The sequence below is a fragment of the Cervus canadensis genome, chromosome 5, assembly GCF_019320065.1.
Source record: "Cervus canadensis isolate Bull #8, Minnesota chromosome 5, ASM1932006v1, whole genome shotgun sequence".
NCBI classification, from domain to species: Eukaryota; Metazoa; Chordata; class Mammalia; order Artiodactyla; family Cervidae; genus Cervus; species Cervus canadensis.
The window spans coordinates 57,378,442-57,400,088 of NC_057390.1; the positions used below are offsets into that span (position 1 = coordinate 57,378,442).

At 47.6% G+C, this 21,647-nt stretch overlaps 1 protein-coding gene across 1 annotated transcript in view; it reads left to right on the top strand.

Moving 5' to 3' along the window:
- Window positions 1–1,414: 1,414 nt before the first annotated feature.
- B3GNT2 (UDP-GlcNAc:betaGal beta-1,3-N-acetylglucosaminyltransferase 2) overlaps window positions 1,415–21,647 on the top strand; it is a 31,887-nt gene continuing 11,654 nt past the window's right edge. Inside the window, exon 1 of the mRNA XM_043468855.1 lies at window positions 1,415–1,547. The gene's annotated coding sequence lies outside the window, so the exon portion shown is untranslated. The remainder of the gene's footprint in view (window positions 1,548–21,647) is intronic.

Consider the following 21,647-nt stretch of genomic DNA (forward strand, 5'->3'; position numbering starts at 1 on the left):
CCTTTTGCTCTGAGTTTGGATTAAGAGTAAGGGCCCACAGTTGAGCTGGCCGAGCTCAAAGGTGCCTGAAATGACTACTTTCGCAATTCCTTCACTTTCAGGTAATTTAGCTTCTGAAGGCCTCCTGAAAAATGCACATAATCGCTGGTGTGGTGTTCTTAATTCCTTAGTCTGATTATCTAAGGGGGATTGCGTTCTTCCTGGAGAGATAAATACCTGGGGGAGGAGGGCGCTTTCAGGTGCGCCTCTGGCCAGGCTTACCTCTTGGCGGTGTGCAAGGGGACGATTTGCCCGCGCTGGCCCTTTCAAACCAGCGCAACCTCTCCATCCGGTCGCGCCGGGTTTACCTGGGGCCCTCACACTTGTGTCAATAGCAACTTAGACTCACTTAAGAATGCAGTGCGCAGGCAAGCCGGCGGGGGCGCTGGGATAGGAGGGTGGGTCAGTGGTCCCTGGAATTCCGGCAGGTGCTTGAGGATAGCGCCAAGTCCCCATCTTGCCGGAGGGATGTGTGTAACAGTTCAGCCATTAAGGCTGCACCTAGGTGTCCGCCCTGCCCCCTGGGGCCGCGGCGCGGGTTCGAGTCCCAGCGTCTGGACATCTTTTGTTTCTGGCTTCCCGAGTCTCACATGGGACCTGGAGGAAACACCAAAACTCCTCTCCCCACGTCCTGGGCGGCTTTCATAAAACCGAAGATGCGGTGCTAGTGCTAAGTAGGCGTCATTCGGGCACCTAAAAGATGGTGGCAGGTACTGGATGGGCAGAGAGCAATTGTCAAGTTCCCTTTTGACCTTGTTTCTCCCTACCCCCATCTTCCATGGTGTAACCCCAAGTTCAGCCCAGGCCTTTGGGCCGCCGGGGTTCGGTCTAGGACCTGTGGCTAACTGACTCTGGCCAGAAGACGCCGCTGGAGTCCTCGCTCAGACGCTGTTTCCCAACACCGGATGTATTACAAGAGGGGCGACAACACGAGGGATTTGGGTTAGACTGGAGTCGGAAAATAGTTCTTTTGAACTGAGAGCTGCCCTTTCCCCACCGAGGGTCTAGTTCTTGGGTGGGGAGTCTCCTTCCTCCCAGCTTAAGACTACTTTCCAGGTGAGGGCGCCGAGGTTCCCCGGAAATCAGGAGCAACGCCGACCTCCGGCTGATCGTGGGCGCGCACAGATAGACAAGCTGGAGCTAAGCCTTCCCCAAACTCCCGGCGCCGGGCCTCGGGCCGGGCGGGGCCGCGACGTGAGGGGCGGTGCCGGGCCTGATTGGTGCGTCGGATGGAGGCGGGGCCAGGAGAGCTCCGCTGCGGCGGCGGCGACGGAGCCGGGAGCCGGAGCCAGGAGCCTGGCAGTGGCCGAGGCGGCAACAAGTGCGGGAGCTGAGCCGAGGCGGAGCCACCCCGCCGCCGACGCCGCCGGGCTGCCCCATCGCGGGCGCCACGCATGGGGCGAGAGCGGCGGTGGACGCCGGGCTGAGCCGCGCGGAGCGGCTGGGACGTGGATGCAGCCGCGATCTCCCGCCCCCGCCCCGCCGAGCAGGAGCTGCTCCCAGACAAGGTAGGGCCGGGCGGGTGTGCACTCCTCACCTCCACAGGCCGGCCCCGCGCCCTCCTCTTTGTGGTCCCCGGCTTCCCCGCCACGGGACCCTCTTCTCTCCCTCCACTATCCGCTTCCTCGAGGGTGCAAGCTTCGCACCGGCACCCCAGCGGAGGAATCAGACTCTAGGTGTCTTCCTGCCGCATCTTGGCGTCCCGGTCCTCCCCCTCGCCCCCATCTCTCCCGCTACCTTCCTGGTCATAGAGGAAGAGGTTAACGAAAGCCGCGGCAGCGTGTCTTTCGAGCCTCTTGTCCCATTCCACACCTCCCCTCCTAGGACTCGGGAACATCCCCCCCCCTCCCCGCTGCACCCCAACTTCCGGGGGAGCCCGCGCCGGGGTGATGCAGGCGTTGGGAAAGAGGGGCATCAGAGGCTCTGGCGTCCTCATCTGGGTTGCACAGGTGTTTTGGGGAGGGGGCCCTGCTTGATCTCACGCTGCACCCCCGCACCCCACCCTCGTACTGCGCTGCCTCCCGTGCCGCATGGGGAGATCAGGTGTTCCGAGAGCCGCGAGCAGTCGCTCCCCACCCCCATCCACCCGCCACTGCCAACCTCTGGGTCCCTAAAGGCTGGTTTCTGTGAAACTTAGGAGAAACCTTTCGCGTTGACCTCTACAGAAATATTCCACGCCGCCCGCGTTGAATGATTAACTAGGCTACTTGACCGAAACCTGGGATAGGGGGAAGGGTGGGTGCTGCGGGAGCGGGTCCAGCCGGCTGCTGCCAACCACCTTGCGTGGGGGGGTGGGGGAGGGCGTGGGGGGGTGCGGACTCTGCGAAGGCCGCGACCGCGGGTCCTGGAGGCTGCCCCGCGACGGCAGTCGGACCCTTCCGGAGCCTGTAAAACCGAGTCACCTTAATTTCCAGGCCACGGTATTTTCCACTCAGGGCTGGAGAGCCCCAGAACCCACTGTCTCCCCATCAAGTGAGGAGGAGCGGCCGAGATACCCAGTACGAGTGTCACGGCGTGAAAGCAGGTCTCTGAAAATAATGTATATATTTTAAACCTGGACTGAAGAAGAGGCTCCTCCTTAAAACAGAGGGGTGATTTGTCTGTCTTTCTCCCCTGCCCTCCACCCGTGGCCTCCTGAGCCTCCCTAACTTCGCAGAACAGTAGTTTGGAACAATTCTACCACAGTCTCCTGCCGCTCCCTTGTTGGAGGCTTGCTGTAGATTTTCTGATTCCAAAGCCAGTTGGTGAATATGGGCTTCTACTTGTTAAAACAAATCCTTCCAGTGTAATGTAGCCCCGGGAGGTAAGGGGATCGTTAAAGAGGTGGCCGATAGGGCCTGGACTGGGACTAGGAAGGCGGAGACCCAGCCCAGCTCAGCCCTGAGGCTCTCAGCCGGATCCGTCTCAAGGTTTCTCCCCTGTGGATCTGACAGCTGACCCAGACGGAGAGAAGGGCTGGGCCGTCACTTCCCTCAGTCCTAGTTCCCTCTTCTGTTTCTTTTGAATTGCAGGCAGATTCTTTACCGTCTGAGCCACCAGGGAAGGCATCGTCTTTTGAATAGAAGTTATTAATAAGCTTGGTGGAATTTGGGAGAGTGTCACACAGAGTCCCAGGGCTCTTAAACCAGATTAGATATTAAGACCAGGGAAGAGTCCCACACAATTTAGCAACTAAACAACAACAGGATGATGTTTGCCAGACTTCCTCGCTCTACATCATGGCGGGGAGGGGGTGGTGCGGCGGGTGTGTATTCTGCGTTGCTCAGTGTTGTCTGATTCTTTGTGAGAGTCAGTGGAAGCCATGGACTGTATGTAGCCCACCAGGCTCCTCTGTCCATGGGATTATCCTAGCAAGAATACTGGATTGGGTTGCCATTTAGTCTTCCAAGTGATCCTCCCAACCCAGGGATTGAACCTATGTCTCCTGTGGCTTCTGCGTTGGCAGGCCGATTCTTTTATCACTGAGCCACTTAGGAAACCCATCATGGGGGGTTAAGAAATGCTTAGTAAGTGGTGGTCATTGTATAATCAGTACAGAAGTTCCTCCAGGCGCCAACTTTCCCTTAACAAAAACAGTAACCATTTAGATTTGTTGGAGACTGAAATCAGCCAAATTTGGCAGATGGCAGATAGTTTTTGAAATCCAGGGAATGAGGTAATCTTTTGAGGAAAAGAAGCATAATATGCTTGTAAAAGTTATAAATTTTTTTCTGGGTTTCTGATGGAGAGTTGAGTGTACATAGGTGGCTTGTAATTTTGAAGATTTCCTTGTTTTTTGCTTTTTAAAGCCCACAGTTTAGATTTCTCTGAGATGCTAAAGGTTTGCTAAAAATAGGAAAGTGAAACTGATAATTCATGGTCGATTTTTCATTGTACAATTTACTCAGATGTGTGGCTATTTTTTTTTTTAAAGGTTACACTAGGAAATGAATGAGAATCCAAAAAAGTTAATAATCATTTTGCTTTATCTTACCTGATGCATTGTTGGTATAAAACTAAGATGTTCTGGGTAGAAGTGTGTGGGACTTTTTCAGCTGATGCAGGGTTACGCAAAAAAGTGAATCCTTTGTTTCTCAAACTTTGAAAACTGTAGGAGAGGAAACTTTTTTTTCCCTTCTAAGTTCTTTGGCTGATCTGATAATTAAATTGATCTCAGACAGATTAATCAGAGAAAAACATTTCTGTGTATGGGGATTAAAAACATGCGACCCAAAGAAGTGACCACAGCAGGCAGCTTTCATACCTTTTCGACAAGGAAACAAATTTGTGAAGAATTGACAAAACAGAGGGGTTTGGGTTTAGGTTAACTAATCAGCCAAGGAGTAACAAGGTTTGTTTGTGCAATCTTCTCAGCCCTGAATTCCCTATCTCTGGTGATAAGGATGCCTTCTACCCTCCTGGGGCAGGGAGGGTACCTTCTTATGGAAGATTGATCTGCTTTCAGGGGAACAGAGGGGGTCAGAGTGTCCTTATACTGGCTGGTCTCTCAAGTAACTTTAATTCAAAATAATCATTGTCTCAAATTGACATATTTAAGGGTGGCACATTCTGTTCCCCTTCAAAACTTCAAAGTTTTAATGTTTTCTGACAATGCTGTTTTTTTGGGGTTTTCCTCCCAACCATAATTTCAGTTCAGTCACTCAGTTGTGTCCGACTCTTTGTGACCCCATGAACCACATAATTTAGGAATGCTGAACCAGGGCTGTGAATGTACTTAAGGCACACCTTGTTCTTAACATACTGGGTCAGTGCTTTTCATTCATTCTAGCTGGCCTGTTTGCTGTGCTTAGTCGCTCAGTCGTTTTCAACTCTCTGCGACCCCAGTGAACTGCAGCCCACCAGGCTCCTCTGTCCGGGAATTCTCCAGGTAGAATACTGGAGTGGGTTGCCTTGCCCTCTTCCAGGGGATCCTCCCAACCCAGGCATTGAACCCAGGCTTAATTGGCCATATTTGACTCTACTTAGGGTTTTTTTCCTTTTAAACAGTTTTATTAGGCAGGTTCTTAAAGACTTTAAAAATTAATAAATGCAAATAGTTACTTTTAGAAATGTCCCACTTCTTGCATCTGGGATAATATTGGATTATGTAATCTTGCAGCATGCCCAACAGTTGTGCATGAGTTACCAATGCTGAAAAATTCTCATAAAGTCCTTTTGGTCTTATTTGCAAATACTCAGAAGGAAATAAAATCATTTCAGTCAATTGCCTGGCCTTTTTGGTGTGTACAGGTTGTTAAAACACGAATTAAACTGGGCTCTGAATTTGAAGGTTGGGTTTCCTGGTTTGCATAATCCACGGCACCTAGTAAAGACATATACCCAATACGTGTGGAATCAGCTGTCCCTCCCCACTTCCCCCGAGATGGGATAACTGTAACTAGATGCTTGCCAAACTGTCTCCAAATTGTGGGTGAATAAATTCCTCTCTCAGGAGAGGCAATTACCTTTTGACTAAAGAGGTACATGGATGTGTGGGGTAAGGCTTGGAGCAAATTGATGTAACAATTTCATCATCACCAGCTGATGATGAGATTTTGCTAGTCTGAACAAAGCTTTGGTGGGAAGAACTTGTTACCTGATGGAGAGTTTATTAATCAGATTTATGCAGCACAATGACTTTACTGCTGGGAAAAGTTGTTTGAGTTTTCTGTTACAACTTGCATTAAGATTTTACTCTTCACTGCCTTATTGCCCCTACTGTGAGGTTTATGCTCTTTGCCCACCAACTTTGTCTTCTTGCCTTGTCTGAGTTTTTGTAACAAAATCCAAATTTCTCTTGGGGGTCAGCACTTTTGATAAAGTTACAACATATGTCTTGAAATATTTTGTGTAGTTTTATTTAGGTACTTCCATAGATAAACGCTAAGGATTTTGTTACAAATTACTTTCTCTGCATCGATGAACATTCCTTTAGAGCAAGGTTTAAAATTATTTTCATTTTGATGTGGCTACAGAGGGGAAATTCCCAGTAGTAAGGAAGTTGATACTTTCTACTTTTCATTCTGTAACATTTAAAAATAGGTTTATTGTTCTAATGCCTCCACTCTGGTGGAATTAGGATGTACTTCATTTACCAGAATGTTTTGAAAAACTGACGATCCAAGGGAGTCAATTCTGGAGTGTGGTCAGTTCTGTCAAGCTGTTGTGTGATATTTAGTGGTTAAAGAGCATGAACTTGGAGGTGGTGGTGATGTTTAGTTGCTAAGTCATGTGCAACTTTCTGGGACCTCATGAACTGTAGCCCTCCAGGCGCCTCTGTCCATGGGATTTCCCAGACATGAATTGGATTGCCATTTCTGTCTCCAGGGGATCTTCCCCACTCAGGGATCTAACCCACGTGTCCTGCATTGACAGGTGTATTCTTTACTGCCGAGCCACCTGGGACACCCTTAAAATATGTGAAGTGCTCTAATATTAAGTGTGCAGCTTGTGTGTGTCCACTGCTAAATCAAGGAAATGATTTCGGTACCCCAGAAGGTCCCTGTGCCAATTTCTAGTCAGTCTCCACCCCCTAGAGGGAACCATTATTCTGACTTACAGCATCTTAGATGTAATGCATATCATCATATGTTGGTTTTGCCTGTTCTTGAACTCCATTTAAGTGGCATTTCCAGACTGATAGAGTGTGTAGTCTTGTGAGACAGACCTGGATTTGAGTTTCATTTTTGCCACTTACTCTGATGTGATTACTGTGTGATAATTACTCTAAGCCTCAGTTTCTTCATTAGTGAAATAGGGGAGACTATCTCAGATTTGCTAAGAAAATTAATTTGATGATACACCTAAAATACCTAGCACAGTGCCTGACATACAGTTTTCTTTGTCCTCCTTTTATTTCTTTAAAAAGATGGTAACTATAGCAACTATATCTTCTGTGTTTTAATATACTGTTTCACTAAATAAAAGCTGTGTAGGTCTTCTATTGAAAGTTAGACGCTAGATCTTTGTTGAGTCACCACTTTGCTGTTGTAGCATTCAGCTTCAATAGGACCCATTATTTGTTGATAGTTGATCACCTATCATTTTTGATATTTCCTCTGTAAGTCATAAAATAACAGTCTTTGAAATGTCCCTTTTAGAGCTGATTAGTCACCTGTGTGATGTGAGCTAAGGTGCCGTGATGACAGCTGGTTCACACATGTCTATGAAACCCGTGAAAGAGTTTGATTTAGATAAGAGACATCAGTAAGTGCCCAGGGTATCCAGAACAATATTTTACTGCCTTATGTTTTGTAAAATAATTATTTCAGAGTGAAAGCACAGGGCCAGTTGTTAATTGCATGCTTCAGACAACCCATTTAGAACAGTTTCAAGTTTTATAGTCTTCCTTTATAAGTGGTATTGTATATTCAGTGGTCTCCTGTTGCCAATGTTTTGTGCTTTTTAAAAAAATATATATACTTTGTATTTTTGGAACCATTTTCTAAGTATATCTTGATGGTACTATGGCATTCTTTCTAAAAGACTCTTTTTATTATGTTTATTTAGGGAGCCAATCAAGATCAAGTGAAGAGAATAAAGTTAATGCATCTCTTAATACTGTAATTGCTGTTAATTGGTTGAGATCCTTCTAGGTGTTTTTTTCCTACATCTGTATACTTGCAGAATGAGACTAGGAAAAGCCCATTGCCAATGCTTTAGGCAAATATAAAGCAGATTGTATGGGCCTTGCTAGTGGTGCCTGGCTGAGAGGACAGAGGGTTTTGAAGGCCTGGATTCAGGTCCTCACTCTGGCCCTACTTGTTTCTGGACCATGCAGTCCCCAGAGGCTCCATCATGGGGACCCCTGGCCTCCAGATTACAGTGGCCAAGGGGGAAAACCTGTCCTTGGACAATCCCACCCATCTACCACCCGAGATGGCACGATGATTTATAACAAAAGGGTCACTTGGTTCAGTCAGCCAGCATGCGGTGAGTGAGCGCTTAGTGGATGTCTAGCACGATGCTTTGCTCCTTGTGTATTCCTCAGCGGGTCAGGCGCAGTGCTTGCCATCAAGCAGTTAGCAGTCTGGTTGGAACTCTAACCAGAAACTGCTGAAGGAGTGCTCTAATAGAGGTGCAAGAAGAGTGCAGAGTTGGGGGCAGCCAAGAAAGACTCCAGAGGAAGTTGAGTTTGGGCTTAGCCTTGATGGATGAATAAATAACTTAGGGGCAGAGAAAGGAGGGCAGAGGCGGTGGGGATCGCAGGCTTGTGGCCCTTTTTCAGGGAAGCAGCTGGTGATCCGTGGGTTTAGAGGGCAGGGGCTTTAGGGAGAGGTCATAGGACACCATGCAACCTTGATGACTGTGTGAAGAAGCGGCGCCTGGTCAGGGAGGTTGTGGGGAGCCATGGAAAGTCCTTGCGGAGAGGACATGATGACATGTCATGGTCAAGCTTGTGTTTATCAGGAAGATGAGCTTGAGCCAGAGAGGTGGGTGTGAAGGGGTTGTGATCGTGGGCCCAGGTCATTTCATGGTCTCCTAATGGGGCTCCCTGCTTCCCATTTGCCCCACAACAATCTGTTCTCAGGAAGAAGCTGGGGGCATCTTTAAAAATGGAAATTGCATTACATAACTTCTTCACTCAGAATCCTCCGGTGGCCTCAAGTCTCTCTCAGAGTAAAGTCAACATTCTCTGTCACCTGTCGGTCCCTTGGTTCAGTTCACCGCCTCTCCTAGTGTTGCAGCTGGAAGTCAATTCTGACTCTACGTTGAATCTGTTTCTTTGACTTGCTTTCTGTTGCTTTTGTTATTGTAATCATACATGATGGCCTGTCTCAGAAACCTGCCCCTCTGCCTGACCGTTAAGCTAAAGTGCCTTTGTTCAGAACCCTGTCCGCCTGGACACGACAGGAAGAAATTAACACATCCCCCTGTCCGAGGCTTGCCATTCTAGAAGATATTTGCCTTTTTACTTTGTTTCCTCCCCTCTCTCCCCCCATCTCTGATCCATAAAAGAACCTGGCATCCAAACCTGATAAGATGGTTATTTGAGACTTCAGTCTGCCATCTTCTTGGTCAGCCGGTTCTCCGAATAAAGTCGTGTTCCTTGGCCCAACACCTCATCTCTTGGATTTATTGGCCTGTGTAGTGGCGAGGAGAACGAGCTTGAACCCTATAACATTAGCTCTCCCCCAACTCAAGTCTCTGTAGCCGTGCTGGCCTTCGGGCTCTCCTGTCTCTGGCCTTTACATCGGCTGTCCCCTCTTCTTGGAATTGCCTCCCCCCACTCTCACCGCCCCCCCCCTCACCTACTCTCTGAAAAGAGAGGCTATCTCTAACCCTTTCCTTCCTTTCCCCCGTACTGTGCCTTATGTTTCGTCTAAGCGCTATCAATCTTGTGATAATCAGCCGCATAACTTCATTCTTGGTCTGTTTAAAACATTGCTTGGTTTAAGTAGGTGCTTGATATGTGTTGAATTAGGTCATTTCATCAGTCTTGCTGGGGGAAAACTGAGGGCCCAAACCAGGTCAGGGATGGTACAGTATTAAAGTGGGTGTGGGTGTGTGGGTGTGTGTGTGTGTGTGAGAGAGAGAGAGAGAGAGAGAGATTTATTTGAAAGTGAGAGAGAGAAAGATTCTCATAGTGGATGGCAGGAGATTTGGAAGGCAAATGTGAAGGAAGTGAGCTACACATCCCAGTACATCTGGACATTTCTTAGCGGGACACCGGAGGCTGTAATGTGTGGAAGAGGGTCTGGAGGACAGGAGTGTAAGGTGAAGGAAGACCCAGCAGAGGCTTGAGCCCAGAACTGTGCAAAGTGCCCATTTGGGGCGATGGGGCCAGGAGCAGAGGCTGCCAAGATGCACAAGAACCAGTAGAGAATCGGGGATAGGAGATGGTCTTGAACTTGTGGTGGCATAGGGGTGGTGGCCAGCAGTGTTAGGTGCTCTGGGAAGTCAGGAGAGGCTGCGGACTCTGAAGTTTCTAGAGGGTGAAGGGGATGGGAAAGTCAAGGCACAAAAAGGGGTGTGGCGAGGCGGGGAACATTTTCTGGAAGTTGATGGAGAAGGGAAAGCGCAGCCTGTGCCTGGAGCCACTGGAGAGGGAGCGCGTTGGGGTGAGGGATGAAGTGGAGATTGTCACTGATACAGGAGGCCAGGCAGCAGCAAGTGCTGGCGCAGGGGAGGGCGGTCTTGTGGGGGCTGGGAGTGACTTACTGAAAAGGGAGACTGATCCACGTGGAGAACTAGAAGTAGGTTTTGGTCCCTGAGCTGATATTAAGTATCTTTGTTTCCATGGCAACCCACTTAGCTTGTTCCCTCCTCATCCCCACCTCCTGAGTAACAGGAGAAAACCTGCGCAGCCAAGCTTATGTGGGGATTGTCTGAATCCTATGCAGCCACCAATATGAGAGTGTTAACACTCCAGTAAGGTTATTTCCATGGACCATAAACTTGCTAAGGCTTATAATTTGTGCTTCAGAATTCTGTTGTTGTTTATTTTCTTTGAAAAGCACTTAACATCCAAATGCTTCTTAAAGTGCTTCTTGTTTTTTTGAATCCTGATCAGGAAGTAACACAGTTGTTTTTTAAAAAGGCAAAACAAAAACCAGCTTCATGTCTGGGTATAGATTGTTCCGTGGGAGGCCTGGTGTTGTTTTCAGGATCAAGTCATTGTACCTGACAATGAAAGGGTCAAAGTGGGTTTGTTACAAATACCATCCTCTCTATATTATTTAACATTTGGAACTAATAACATGTATTTTACATTTTTTATTTTATGGCTAAATTTGATGCTTGTTTATAAGGAACTTAATGTAGGTTTTCTTCTTTAAAGTAAATGAGATGCATCCCTTTTATTTTTCTTCTCCCTTCATAACATAAGGAGTTATTTTTCTTCAAATGAACTTAAAATATCTCTCATGGATACTCCTATTTTTAACTGACTGATTCTCTCTTTTGAATTTTTTCAAGATTCTGATGGATCCTCTTTTTAAAAAAAAAAAAGCCTCTTTATAATAGAAATTTTTAAACAAGTGCAGATACAGAGAGTGACATAATGAAGCCCCAGGGAGCCATCACTGGTTTCAGCAAGACGGTCTCCCCTTTTTGGTCCCTGCCCCACAGGCAAGTGAGATACTATGTGGGCACCACCGAGAGTGAGAGGGCAAGCTGACCTGTACCTCCAGGTGTGGGCGTGGGAGTCATCAGTGAAGGGATGGTGGAATTGGGAGTCATCAGTGAAGGGATGGTGGAATTGGGAGTCATCGGTGAAGGGATGGTGGAATTGGGAGTCATCGGTGTAGGGATGGTGGAATTGGGAGTCATCGGTGAAGGGATGGTGGAATTGGGAGTCATCGGTGTAGGGATGGTGGAATTGGGAGTCATCGGTGAAGGGATGGTGGAATTGGGAGTCATCGGTGTAGGGATGGTGGAATTGGGAGTCATCGGTGAAGGGATGGTGGAATTGGGAGTCATCGGTGTAGGGATGGTGGAATTGGGAGTCATCGGTGTAGGGATGGTGGAATTGGGAGTCATTGGTGTAGAGATGATGGAATTGGGAGTCATCGGTGTAGAGATGGTGGACGTTCTAGGAGTGACTGGACACCTCAGGTGAGAAAGGAGTGAGCAGAGGGTACATACGGCACTGAGAAACACCTGGATTGCTGTGTCCAAGATGTTTTCAAGGAGGCAGTGGTAATCTACGGTGAAGGTGACATTCACAGAGACACTTAAAATTAGGTGATTAGGTGATTTTAAGAAAACAAACTCATGGTTCCCAAGGGGTAAAGGGGTGGAGGGATAAACTGAGAGATCAGGATTGACATATACACACTGTGTGTGTGTAGTTGCTCAGTTGTGTCTGACTCTTCGCAACCCCATGGACCGTAGCCCACCAGGGTTCTCTGTCCATGGCATTCTCCAGGCAAGAATACTGGAGTTGGGTTGCCATGCCCTTCTCCAGAGGGTCTTCCCGACCCAGGGATCGAACCCTCATTTCCTGCATCACAGGCAGATTCTTTACCATTTGAGCTACAGCGAAATAATATACACATTACTATATACAAAATAGATAACTAATAAGGACCTACTGTGTATAGCACAGGGAGCTCTATTTGATACTCTCTGATGAGCTATAGGGGAAAAGAATATAAGAAAGGAGTGGAGATATATATATAACTGATTCTGCTTGTTGTACACCTGAAACTAACACAACATTGTAAATCAACTATATTCCAATAAAAATACAATAAAATTGAGTGATTTAAACTGCTTAGTTAAAGAGGCCCAATTTCTAAGCTGCTCAGCAGTGTGCTCATATACTGAGCAAACAACATGTTCTCTTTTATTTTGGCAACACAAATTTTTCTTGGCAGGTGGCCAGAGAAAGTGATGTTACTATTTCATCCCTTCTTTAAATATGTAGACATTAAGTCTTGGTTGAACAGCTTTTCCTTTAATAGAACATTTGGACAAAAGGCCAAAATGTCACTGTTTTGAGAATGTATATTTTAAATCCATATGATTTACTTTGATATTTTTAAAAAACCTAAAAACAGTCCTCAGGCACCTGTTAGTAACTTGTTGACAATTAACCAACATTTGAAAAATGGAGAAGAGGCAGGAAAGAAATCTGGGAGGTGGAGACTGGAAGAGAGGGGAACCACTCTGCTTGTTTGGTATCCTCTCCTGAAGTTGCCACCCCAGGGCCACTTATCACTAGAAAGGTTGTCTTCTGGGACGAGACTGCCTCTGACTCAGGAGAAGTGGGGTCCCAGGGGGCTTGCATTTTAATTGGACGAGCTGTGTGCAAGCGGCACAGGCTGGCCCTCACCGTTTGGGTGCTTTGACCTCACAGTTACAGCCTGTAGGTTGGGGAGCCTCTTGTTCATGTCTCCCTCGGGGTTGAGGAGAGGGGCTCTCAGCTCACCAGGCGCTGTTCAGCTTGGGACACGTTGCTGGAGGTGGGGTGGTTCTGGATAACTAGCTCTTGGTACTCCGTTTGAGGGGCTTCAATTTTGGGGAATCCCAAATGCTAGAAGGAGAGTAGATTAAATACAGTGCACCGGGGAAACTGAGCTTGTCCTCATGGAGGAGGAGGTGGGATTTGAACCTGTACCTTTAAGCCTGGGGGCAGGATTGAGAAGTAAAGAGAATGGGTGTTTCTGGCTGGGAGAAGCCAGCATGAGCCGTGGTGTGGGTGAGGACCACAATTGTTTTTAAGGGGTGCTGCGTCCCAGGAGGTTTTGAGGATGGCAAGCTTGGATCTCAGATGGGGTCTTTGTGAGAGTGCTTAAAGAGGAAGGGGTGCGTCACGCTCCTCCGTCCTGGCTGCCCCAACCCTGCAGCTCTGTACCTGAATTCAAGTTTGGCAGCAGCTTAGATGGACTTGCAGGCTGGGAGCAGCCCAGCTGGGTTCCCTGTTCATGCCCCCTCCCTTCTCTCTATCTTGGGAACCTTGAATAAATTTCTGGAAGCAGATCATTTATCTGCAGAATAAGGATACCTCAGTAACCATTGTATATCCCCTTGGGTCTTTGGCACGCATCCAGGCACTCAAGTGTTACTGAGTCCAAGCTTGTACTGTTCACTGCACGACAGGGCAGCCAATTGAGAGGCAAGATGCTGAGGCTAGGGGTGGTGACTCTCTACGGAAAGTCAGCAGACAGAGAAGATGGTGGACTAGTGTCCCAGAGAATCCTCCTACCAAAGTTAGAATTGGGGCTTCTTTCATAGTAAAAGGGGAGGGGTGTGGTAGGTTGTTGCAGACTTCTCGGTGTCAGAAGCCTTGTTCTTGCAGCTGTCCACAGAGGTGTCTTAAAGTTCATGATGCCCCTGTAAACCTTCAGCAAGACAGATGTATTCTCTGTTCTGCAACTTTTTATCTTTGTATGAATAGGAAGTGTTATACCTTTAAGGGTTAGAGCTTTGAGAATGGGCTATCCTGTATATTTCAGGCTATAGGCAGCATTCTTTTTGTTGTGGTTTAGTTGCAAAGTTGTGTCTTACTCTTGGGCCGTGGGCACACTTCCAGGCAGATGGACCAGAGTTACTGAGTCCAAGCTCGTACTGTTCACTACGTGACAATCACAATTCTGAGTGATTCAGGCAGTTATCTCAAAGCTGCTTCTTTAAGAGACTCCAAATGTTTAAGCAGGGAGTCCTAGAGCCTGAAGCATGGTACTTTTATGCTCATTGGTGTCCCCTTCATTGTACCCAAGGGGGAATACTCTTTAAGGAAATTCGTCACTGGGAAACCTTCATACAAACAGCCAAGAAATGGAGACTTCCCAAGGCAATTTATTAAATTACTTAAGTTAAACAGTGAATGTCACTAGTATTAATACAGTCCCAACTTGCAGCATGTTCAAACAATATTTATTTTGGGAGATTATATTTTTATTTTGGAGATAAATGTAAAAAGATGTAAACTTTGGTTTTGCAAGAATTGGTGGAGATGCATACAATTCATGGGGACAAGAATTACCAAATTTAATAGAATTGGGAAGGGCATTGGTTGATTTGAAAGTTTGTAGAGTACCTTTTGCCTGGAGGAGAGCATGGCAACCCCCTCCAGTATTCTTGCCTGGAGAATCCCAGTGGACCAAAGAGCCTGGCGGGCTGCAGTCAGTGGGGTTGCAAAAAGTCAGACACGACTGAGCAACTAACCACAGCACAGCACAGAGTGCCTTTTGGAACTGATATGGGTGAATTTCTGTGATGGTGGCAGATTGAATTTGGCTGCTCAAATGCTTAATATTAAAGTGATTGTCTCTTTTTCTTTCCATTTATTTTTATTAGTTGGAGGCTAATTACTTTACTAAAGTGATTATCTTAAAAATCTAAAAGTTTTACTTTATGGTCATTTATTACTGTTCGTGAAATTAAGTGGTGAGGAATAATATGATTTTGAAAGTCAGTCCAGAAACTTTGAGGAGAGTCAACTTTTGATTTTGTTAAATTAGTCTTTGAGTTTTTCATGCATTTTACTATGTAAAATGACAATAGTCTCTTTTCAGTGATAGGTAAAAATATTCTTTCTCAGTTGATTTCACCAGCTTTTCTCTATATGTACTGTAGACAGGCGCCCACATAGCAAGCACCAGATTCTCTCCTCCCCTCCCCATCTCTGTCCACCTAGATCACCAGGCCATGGCTGATGGCCTGCTTGTTTCCAGAAGCACTTACACAAGGTCAGACTGATAACTTAATTTATATACTTTATTTTAAATAATGATAACTTAGTTTCCAGTCCAGTATTTTTATTAATTTTTAGTTACCTTCTTCCCATCTTCTATTCCTTGGACCTGTGTTTGTTTATAGATTTGTTTAATCATATGAGACAAATGTTTCCAGATTTTTTTTTTAATTGAAAACAATTAAAAAATTTTTATTTATTTACTTTTGACTACATTGGGTCTTCATTGCTATGTGTGGCCTGAGCTGGGGCTACTCTCTAGTTGCGTGCACGGGCTTCTCGTTGCGTGGCTTCTCTTGTTGCAGAGCACAAACTCTAGGGCTCGCAGGTTCAGTAGCTGGCACTTGGGCTTAGTTGCTCCATGGCACGTGGAATCTTCCCGGACTAGGGATCGAACCCGTGTCCCCTGCCTTGGCAGGTGGATTCCTAATGGCTGGCCCTCCAGGGAAGTCGTCCTGGGATTTTTAGGTGATGTCCTGCATTGAGATGACACCCAGTGATGTTGTCCTCATGGACGAGGCACGGAGGGGAAACGCCAGGATGATAGTTGTGAAGAAAAGTGGCTTGGCCTGACGCACAGTCAGTCAGGGGCCAGGGAGGGTCTCTGGGAGACCTGGAGATGTAGGGCCTATGTATGAAATTACTCAACAATGCTTTGTGTGGAGCAAAAGAGGAAAAAGGTGAAAGAATACAGCTTTTATTTAGTCCTTGTTCCTTTACTGCCCCTCCCTGTTATGTCCTTCTTGTCCTCAGGTCTTACTGTAGTCAGCCAGACACTAGGGAGACAGGGACGGAATGGCTCAGCTCCTGGTCTTAATGCCCACGTGCCCTGTGAGGCGTGTCAGACTTCTTCCCCACGAGGTGTGATAAGTCAGATAAATGTGTATTTAGTGTTAAGACGCAAAGAGGAAGTAAGAAAACCACAGGTAGGGGTTGGGGGCTGGGGAGGTGTTTCTGTTCAGGAGGGGGTGCTGGCCTTGTTGTTTAATGTTGCTAGCCCAGAATCAAAGCTGTGAGGAGAAGACTCTGTCACTGATGGTGATTCTCATTCCCGCCTCCTCCCTGTGCTGACTTTGGGCGAGGCTCTGTGCCTTCGTTTCCTCTTCTCTACAGGAGAAGGTTGGAGTCCCTGAGCTCTAAGGCCCTGGAAAAGAAATCCTTATAGCTTCTGTGGGCAACAAACTCAGGATAGGGTCTGTGTGGGGAATGCATGTGCATGTTCTGGAGAGAGGGTGCAGTTTGTGGCCAACATTGCTCTTCCATCACCCTTTTATTTATTTATTATTTTTTTGATGCAGACTGGTGTCCCTTCCTCACAGAGCCTGGGGAGCTGGGCTGCTGGCCAGCTGGGAGCTCACCTCTGGCAGGTGGCCGGTGGGAGGATCAGGCTGGAATCCCTGCTGTCTCTGGCTGTGGTGCCAGAGTGAAGGGAAGGGTGAGGAAAGGCAGCATTTTCTCTTTGTAAAAGCTCTTGACAAAAGGGTTTGCCCAACAGGTTTGTTAGACTAGGCCGGTGCAAGTGCTGCCAATCTCTCATTCCTCCGTGTGGATTAACACCTGCCACACAGGCGGCAGGGACTCCACCCTCAGCAGGGGCGGTGCCCGCCCGAGCAGACCAGGATCTCTGGGTACCTTCAACCAGGGACCAGCTCCCAGCGGGAGATTTTGTCTACATTATTCCTTTTTCATGCTTCTCAAAAAAACTCGACCCCCTGGCTTTCTTTGGAACTACCTGCATGTTCCCAGGTATCCACAAACACAGTGGCTTCACTTCCTTTTTTTTTTTTTTTTTTTTTATTGCAGCTTTATCTGAGGATTCTTGAAATCTTCTGAGCAACAAGGTTGTGTGGTAGAGAGCGTAAGAGTTTAGACTCAGGGTCAGGGTCCAGGGTCCAAGTCCTGGCTCTACTCAGATTAGCTTTGTAGCCTCAGGCTAATGGCTTCATGTTTTTGAGCTTGTGACGGTTAGTTGAGATTATCCTGATGGTTAGTTGAGAATATCCTGACGTAAAAAATGGGCAAAGGGTGTGAGGAGTGGGAAGTCAGGAAGGAAGTACAGCAATGACGAGGGGTCAGTTAAAACAGGCAGAGGTTGTTTTTGTACGAAGATTTAAAAGAAGGACAAGGTCCACAGTTAACGTGGAGAGCTCTGTGCTCTCCGGTGTTGTACAGTCTGGCTTTTTTTTTTTTTTTTTGATGAGGAAGGACATGGAATAACTTGATTGTTCTCTTTGTAATTTTTTCAAAGGAAATGATAAGACAGTGTACAAAGACACACAAATGAGGTTGTTCATCAGATTTTTTTTTTTTTCCCCAATTGTAGGGAAAGTCAGAAGCAAATCATGGGTTAGTGATTGGGTAGTATTACTAGTGTTACTCGGCTCAGTCGTGTCCGACTCTTTGCAATCCCATGGACTGTAGCCTGCCAGGCGCCTCTGTCCATGGGATTCTCCAGGCAAGAATAGTGACTGGAGTGGGTTGCCATGTCCTCCTCCAGGGGCTCTTCCTGACCCAGGGATAGAACCAGGGTCTCCTGCGTTGCAGGCAGATTCTTCACCGTTTGAGCTACAGGGAAGACAGGCTAAATGCCTGTACCCCTTCAGAGGTACTTTAGAGATCTTTTGGTGGCTTAGTGGGTAAAGAATCCGCCTGCAGTGCAGGAGATGCAGGGTCAATCTCTGGGTCAGGAAGATCCCCTGGAGGAGGGCATGACAACCCACTCAAGTATTCTTGCCTGGAGAATCTCATGGACACAGGAGCCTGGCAGGCTACAGTCTGTAGGGTCACAAAGAGTCGGACTTGACTGAAGCAGCTGAGCATGCATGCATGATAGAAGGTGAGTCACTCAGATCATGCTGCCTTCCCCTGTCCAAATCTGCTTTACAAAAATTAAATCTCTGAACACAATAGCCATTGTATTTGTAATGAACTTGGAGGTCAAATTTGGAGCTGTTCTTTTGTTTTTCCCTTATTTCATATTCCTGTGTGGTTTAGTCAGGTTTTTTTGTTTAATAGAAGGGCTATGAAATCACATTGTGGCTATCTCTCTGGCAGCAGCACTTGTTACTTAGATATAGGCATGGCGCATGCCTATCCCATGGAGAGCCCTTGGGCTTATCTGCTTTCTCCAGTTGCCTCAGAACCTATCTGGCCACAGACTGGCTGCTGCTCTGCAAGCAGACACTCTGTAGCCCCACCCCACCGCTTGCCTGCCCTGCTTCTCCTCACTTCTCTGAAATCTACCCTGTTTGAAGCTCCACTCAGGTCCTGCCTTATCCTCTGCTGTGGACAAATGTACTGTCACGTATTTATTACTTATTTTTCAGTTCGCTGTACAGGACCCATGTTTTATACACTTTCCACCTGACTTCAGACTCAAAGAATGATGTTAGTGGTTGGAAATGACTTCAGGTTGGTGACAGAGAGGTCTCTAACTTGTACCAGTTTTTAACTATTGTCTGTCAGCTCCCAGTCCACCCTCTGTTGTCTGGTCTATGAAAATGGATCAGAACTCCTCAAATATTTTTCCTTTGCCTTCTCTCAAGTTGAGGGCTCTGAAGAGGATGTTGCAGGAGAAAGAGGTTTTCCTTCCTGCTTTCCAGAGTCTAGAACCAGGCTTCTACAGAGCCTGCTGGTTTTCCTCCGGGCTTGCAGGCTGCAGCTTTTCCCAACCTGTGCCCGCCTTGTCCTGCCTGCAGCTCTCGTGGCTGTGATGGACTGGGGAGCCTGAGCCCAACCCAGGTTGCTGCCTCTTCTCAGTCCCCACGTGTATATACGCTGGGAGCCCGGTGGTCCTGACCGTCTGGAGGGCTGGCCACCTGATGTTTGTCCTGAGCAGTGGCCCTGAGCACTTCCTGTCCGGGCCATGCATTGTCATGCTAAGCTCCTGCAGAGGGAGGTCTCTCCAGTTTCTGGGTCCAGTGGTAGCCGGACTTTATGCGTGGACATGACTTCCTCTGCACCCTTGTTCTCTCCACCCACCCTCCCAGCAGTCTCCAGAATTTCCTTCCTGTCTCCCTCCACATGGGGACTCTTGTATTCCAGGCTTTGTACTGGCACCCTAGACGGTTATTCCTGCTTTTCTGGTGACTAGACCATCCTGGACACCCAGGAATTGCCTCCTGTACCTTCTTCAACAAGATCCAAACCTTGCTTCCATGTTCGTCCTGTTTGGGGTACCTTTCATCTAGTATAGGGCACCCTTTAGAGTTCTATTCTACCTTTGTTGTTTAATCACTAAATCATGTCCGACTTTTTTGCAGCCTTATGGACTATAGCCCATCAGGCTTCTCTGTCCATGGGATTCTCCAGGCAAGAATACTGGAGTGAATTGCCATGCCGTCTTCCAGGGGATTTTCCCCACCTGGGGATTGAACCCTCGTCTTCTGCGTCTCCTGCATTGGCAGGAGATTCATTACCACTGAGCCACCAGGGAAGCCCTTTATAGTTTTCAACTATAACCTTTTATAGTTCTGTCTTTATAGTTACTCAATTATCATATTTTTAAACTTACCCTGCTTGAATTATGGTGTGGTTTCTGCCTCCTGGTTAGACCCAGACTGAAATACATCCCATGTAACCCAACTCAGCAAACAGATGGATGAGCCAGAGAGAAATCTAGGAATTTCTCTGAGGACTTGTTGAGAGCCTGCCAGACTATGCTGGTTTGTACATAGGTTCTAGAGCTTGACGTGGAAAAACTTCCTAAGCCATACCCATGTACAGTCTCTTAGCAAGGACTTCCAAAACATGTTAAGCTCCCCAGGAAGTGACTGCCTGCATTGGAACATTTCTTTTCTAATGGTTTCCCTCCTGGGTAAATAGGTGCCCCCAAGCTTTCAGTCTGTACCAGGGGCTTTTATTTAGGCATGTTCACTTTGTCCCTCTGTTATCATGGCCTTGGTGGAACTAGCAATTGCTGGAGGTCCACCCCCTATCAGAAAGGAGTGTGGAGGCCCCTCTGTTTGGGGCCGGAATGGAGGATATTGCCTGGATGCTCTGCTAGTGGAGGGATAAAGCCTTCATAGACCCTCTGCTGGATCCCACATGCCTGCATTCCCGCTCAGGTGGGTGCAGGGCTGCCTGTGGGCCTGGGTGGGGCTTTCACCACAGTTTACCTCTTCAGATCTAGCCCCTACCCTCCCAGTTCTAATATGGACTGACTACTAATAGTCTTATTGCCTATAACTCTAGAAAAGCCTTTACGTTTTTTCTACTCTAGTACTTAAAAAAGTGAGACAGGTTTCTATAAATACATGGGTCATTGAGCAGTACACATATGGTTCCCAGTGTTATCTCTTTGGAGAAGGGTCATGTATATTTATTTAATCTAATTTCTACTGAAACAGCTATATTTAGTGAACTCAACCAGATGACCAAAATACCTGTTTGTTCAACAAATGCAGAATAACTCTCAGATGCTACAACCTGGAGTAGTGGCATTGCAGGGTGAAGACCTTGACCACAGAGGGTGCCCTCACTCCTGGGTGCTTCAGGAGTGGCGCTTGGCTGAATTGAGGAGTAGAAGCTCTTCAGGAAGGCATGGCAGACAGAGGGCACCCTGCAGATGGCAGAGGGAAACTGGGACTGTTTGGAAGAGACTGTGTTTGCTGTGGTCGGAGGTGAAAGTGTCCATGGTGTGGCGGTGGGGGATGCTGGCAGGAGGGGCTGTGGAGGAATCACAGAGCCTCATAAAGGGACTAGAGGGCATGTGAGTGAGAAGATGGAGGGGGTGAGGCTGGTGTTTAGGCTGGGGCATATCTTTGGGCCAGAGGTCTCACAGAAGAGGGGCAGAGGCCATGAGTCCCAGAGCTCTGGGAATGGAGGAGAGAGGCGTTTTAGAAGACAGCACAGTTACATTTTGGCTCTGGGGAAGCAGCGCCATGGTGGTGGTGGTGACCACACCACCACGAGCAGGGGTGTGTGTACAAGGGCTGAAGATGAGTCGTTGGGGAACAGGGATATTTGGGAGCTGCGGGAAATAAGGCCTTGGGCTCTTGCAGTCGCCAGCCGCAGAGCCTGATTGGAATAGAGGAGAGCTGAGGAGGAGGAGGTGCCAGCAACATTACTGAGGTGGGAACACAGACGTGGAGAGCAAAGGAAGAGGCAGCTCACTGCCGCTGGGGAGTGCACGCGGGCAGTCGATCCATGGCGAACGCAGGACCCAGGAAGAGAGGCTCCACACACATTGAACATCTGGAGTTAGCTGGCTCAGCTTGTGATCCTTGGTTTCTTGTTTTGCTGCTGCTGTTTGTTTATTTTTGGCCATGCTGGGTCTTCGTTGCTGTGTGGGCTTTTCTCTAGTTGTGGCAAGGGGGGCTACTCTTCAGTTGCGGTGAGTGGGCTTCTCACCGCAGTGGCCTCTTGTTGCGGAGCACAGGTTGTAGGGTGCACAGGCTTCAGCAGTTGTGGCACACAAGCTTGGTCACTCCATGGAGCGTGGGATCTTCCTGGGGTTGAACCCATGTCTAGCCTGCATTGGCCGACG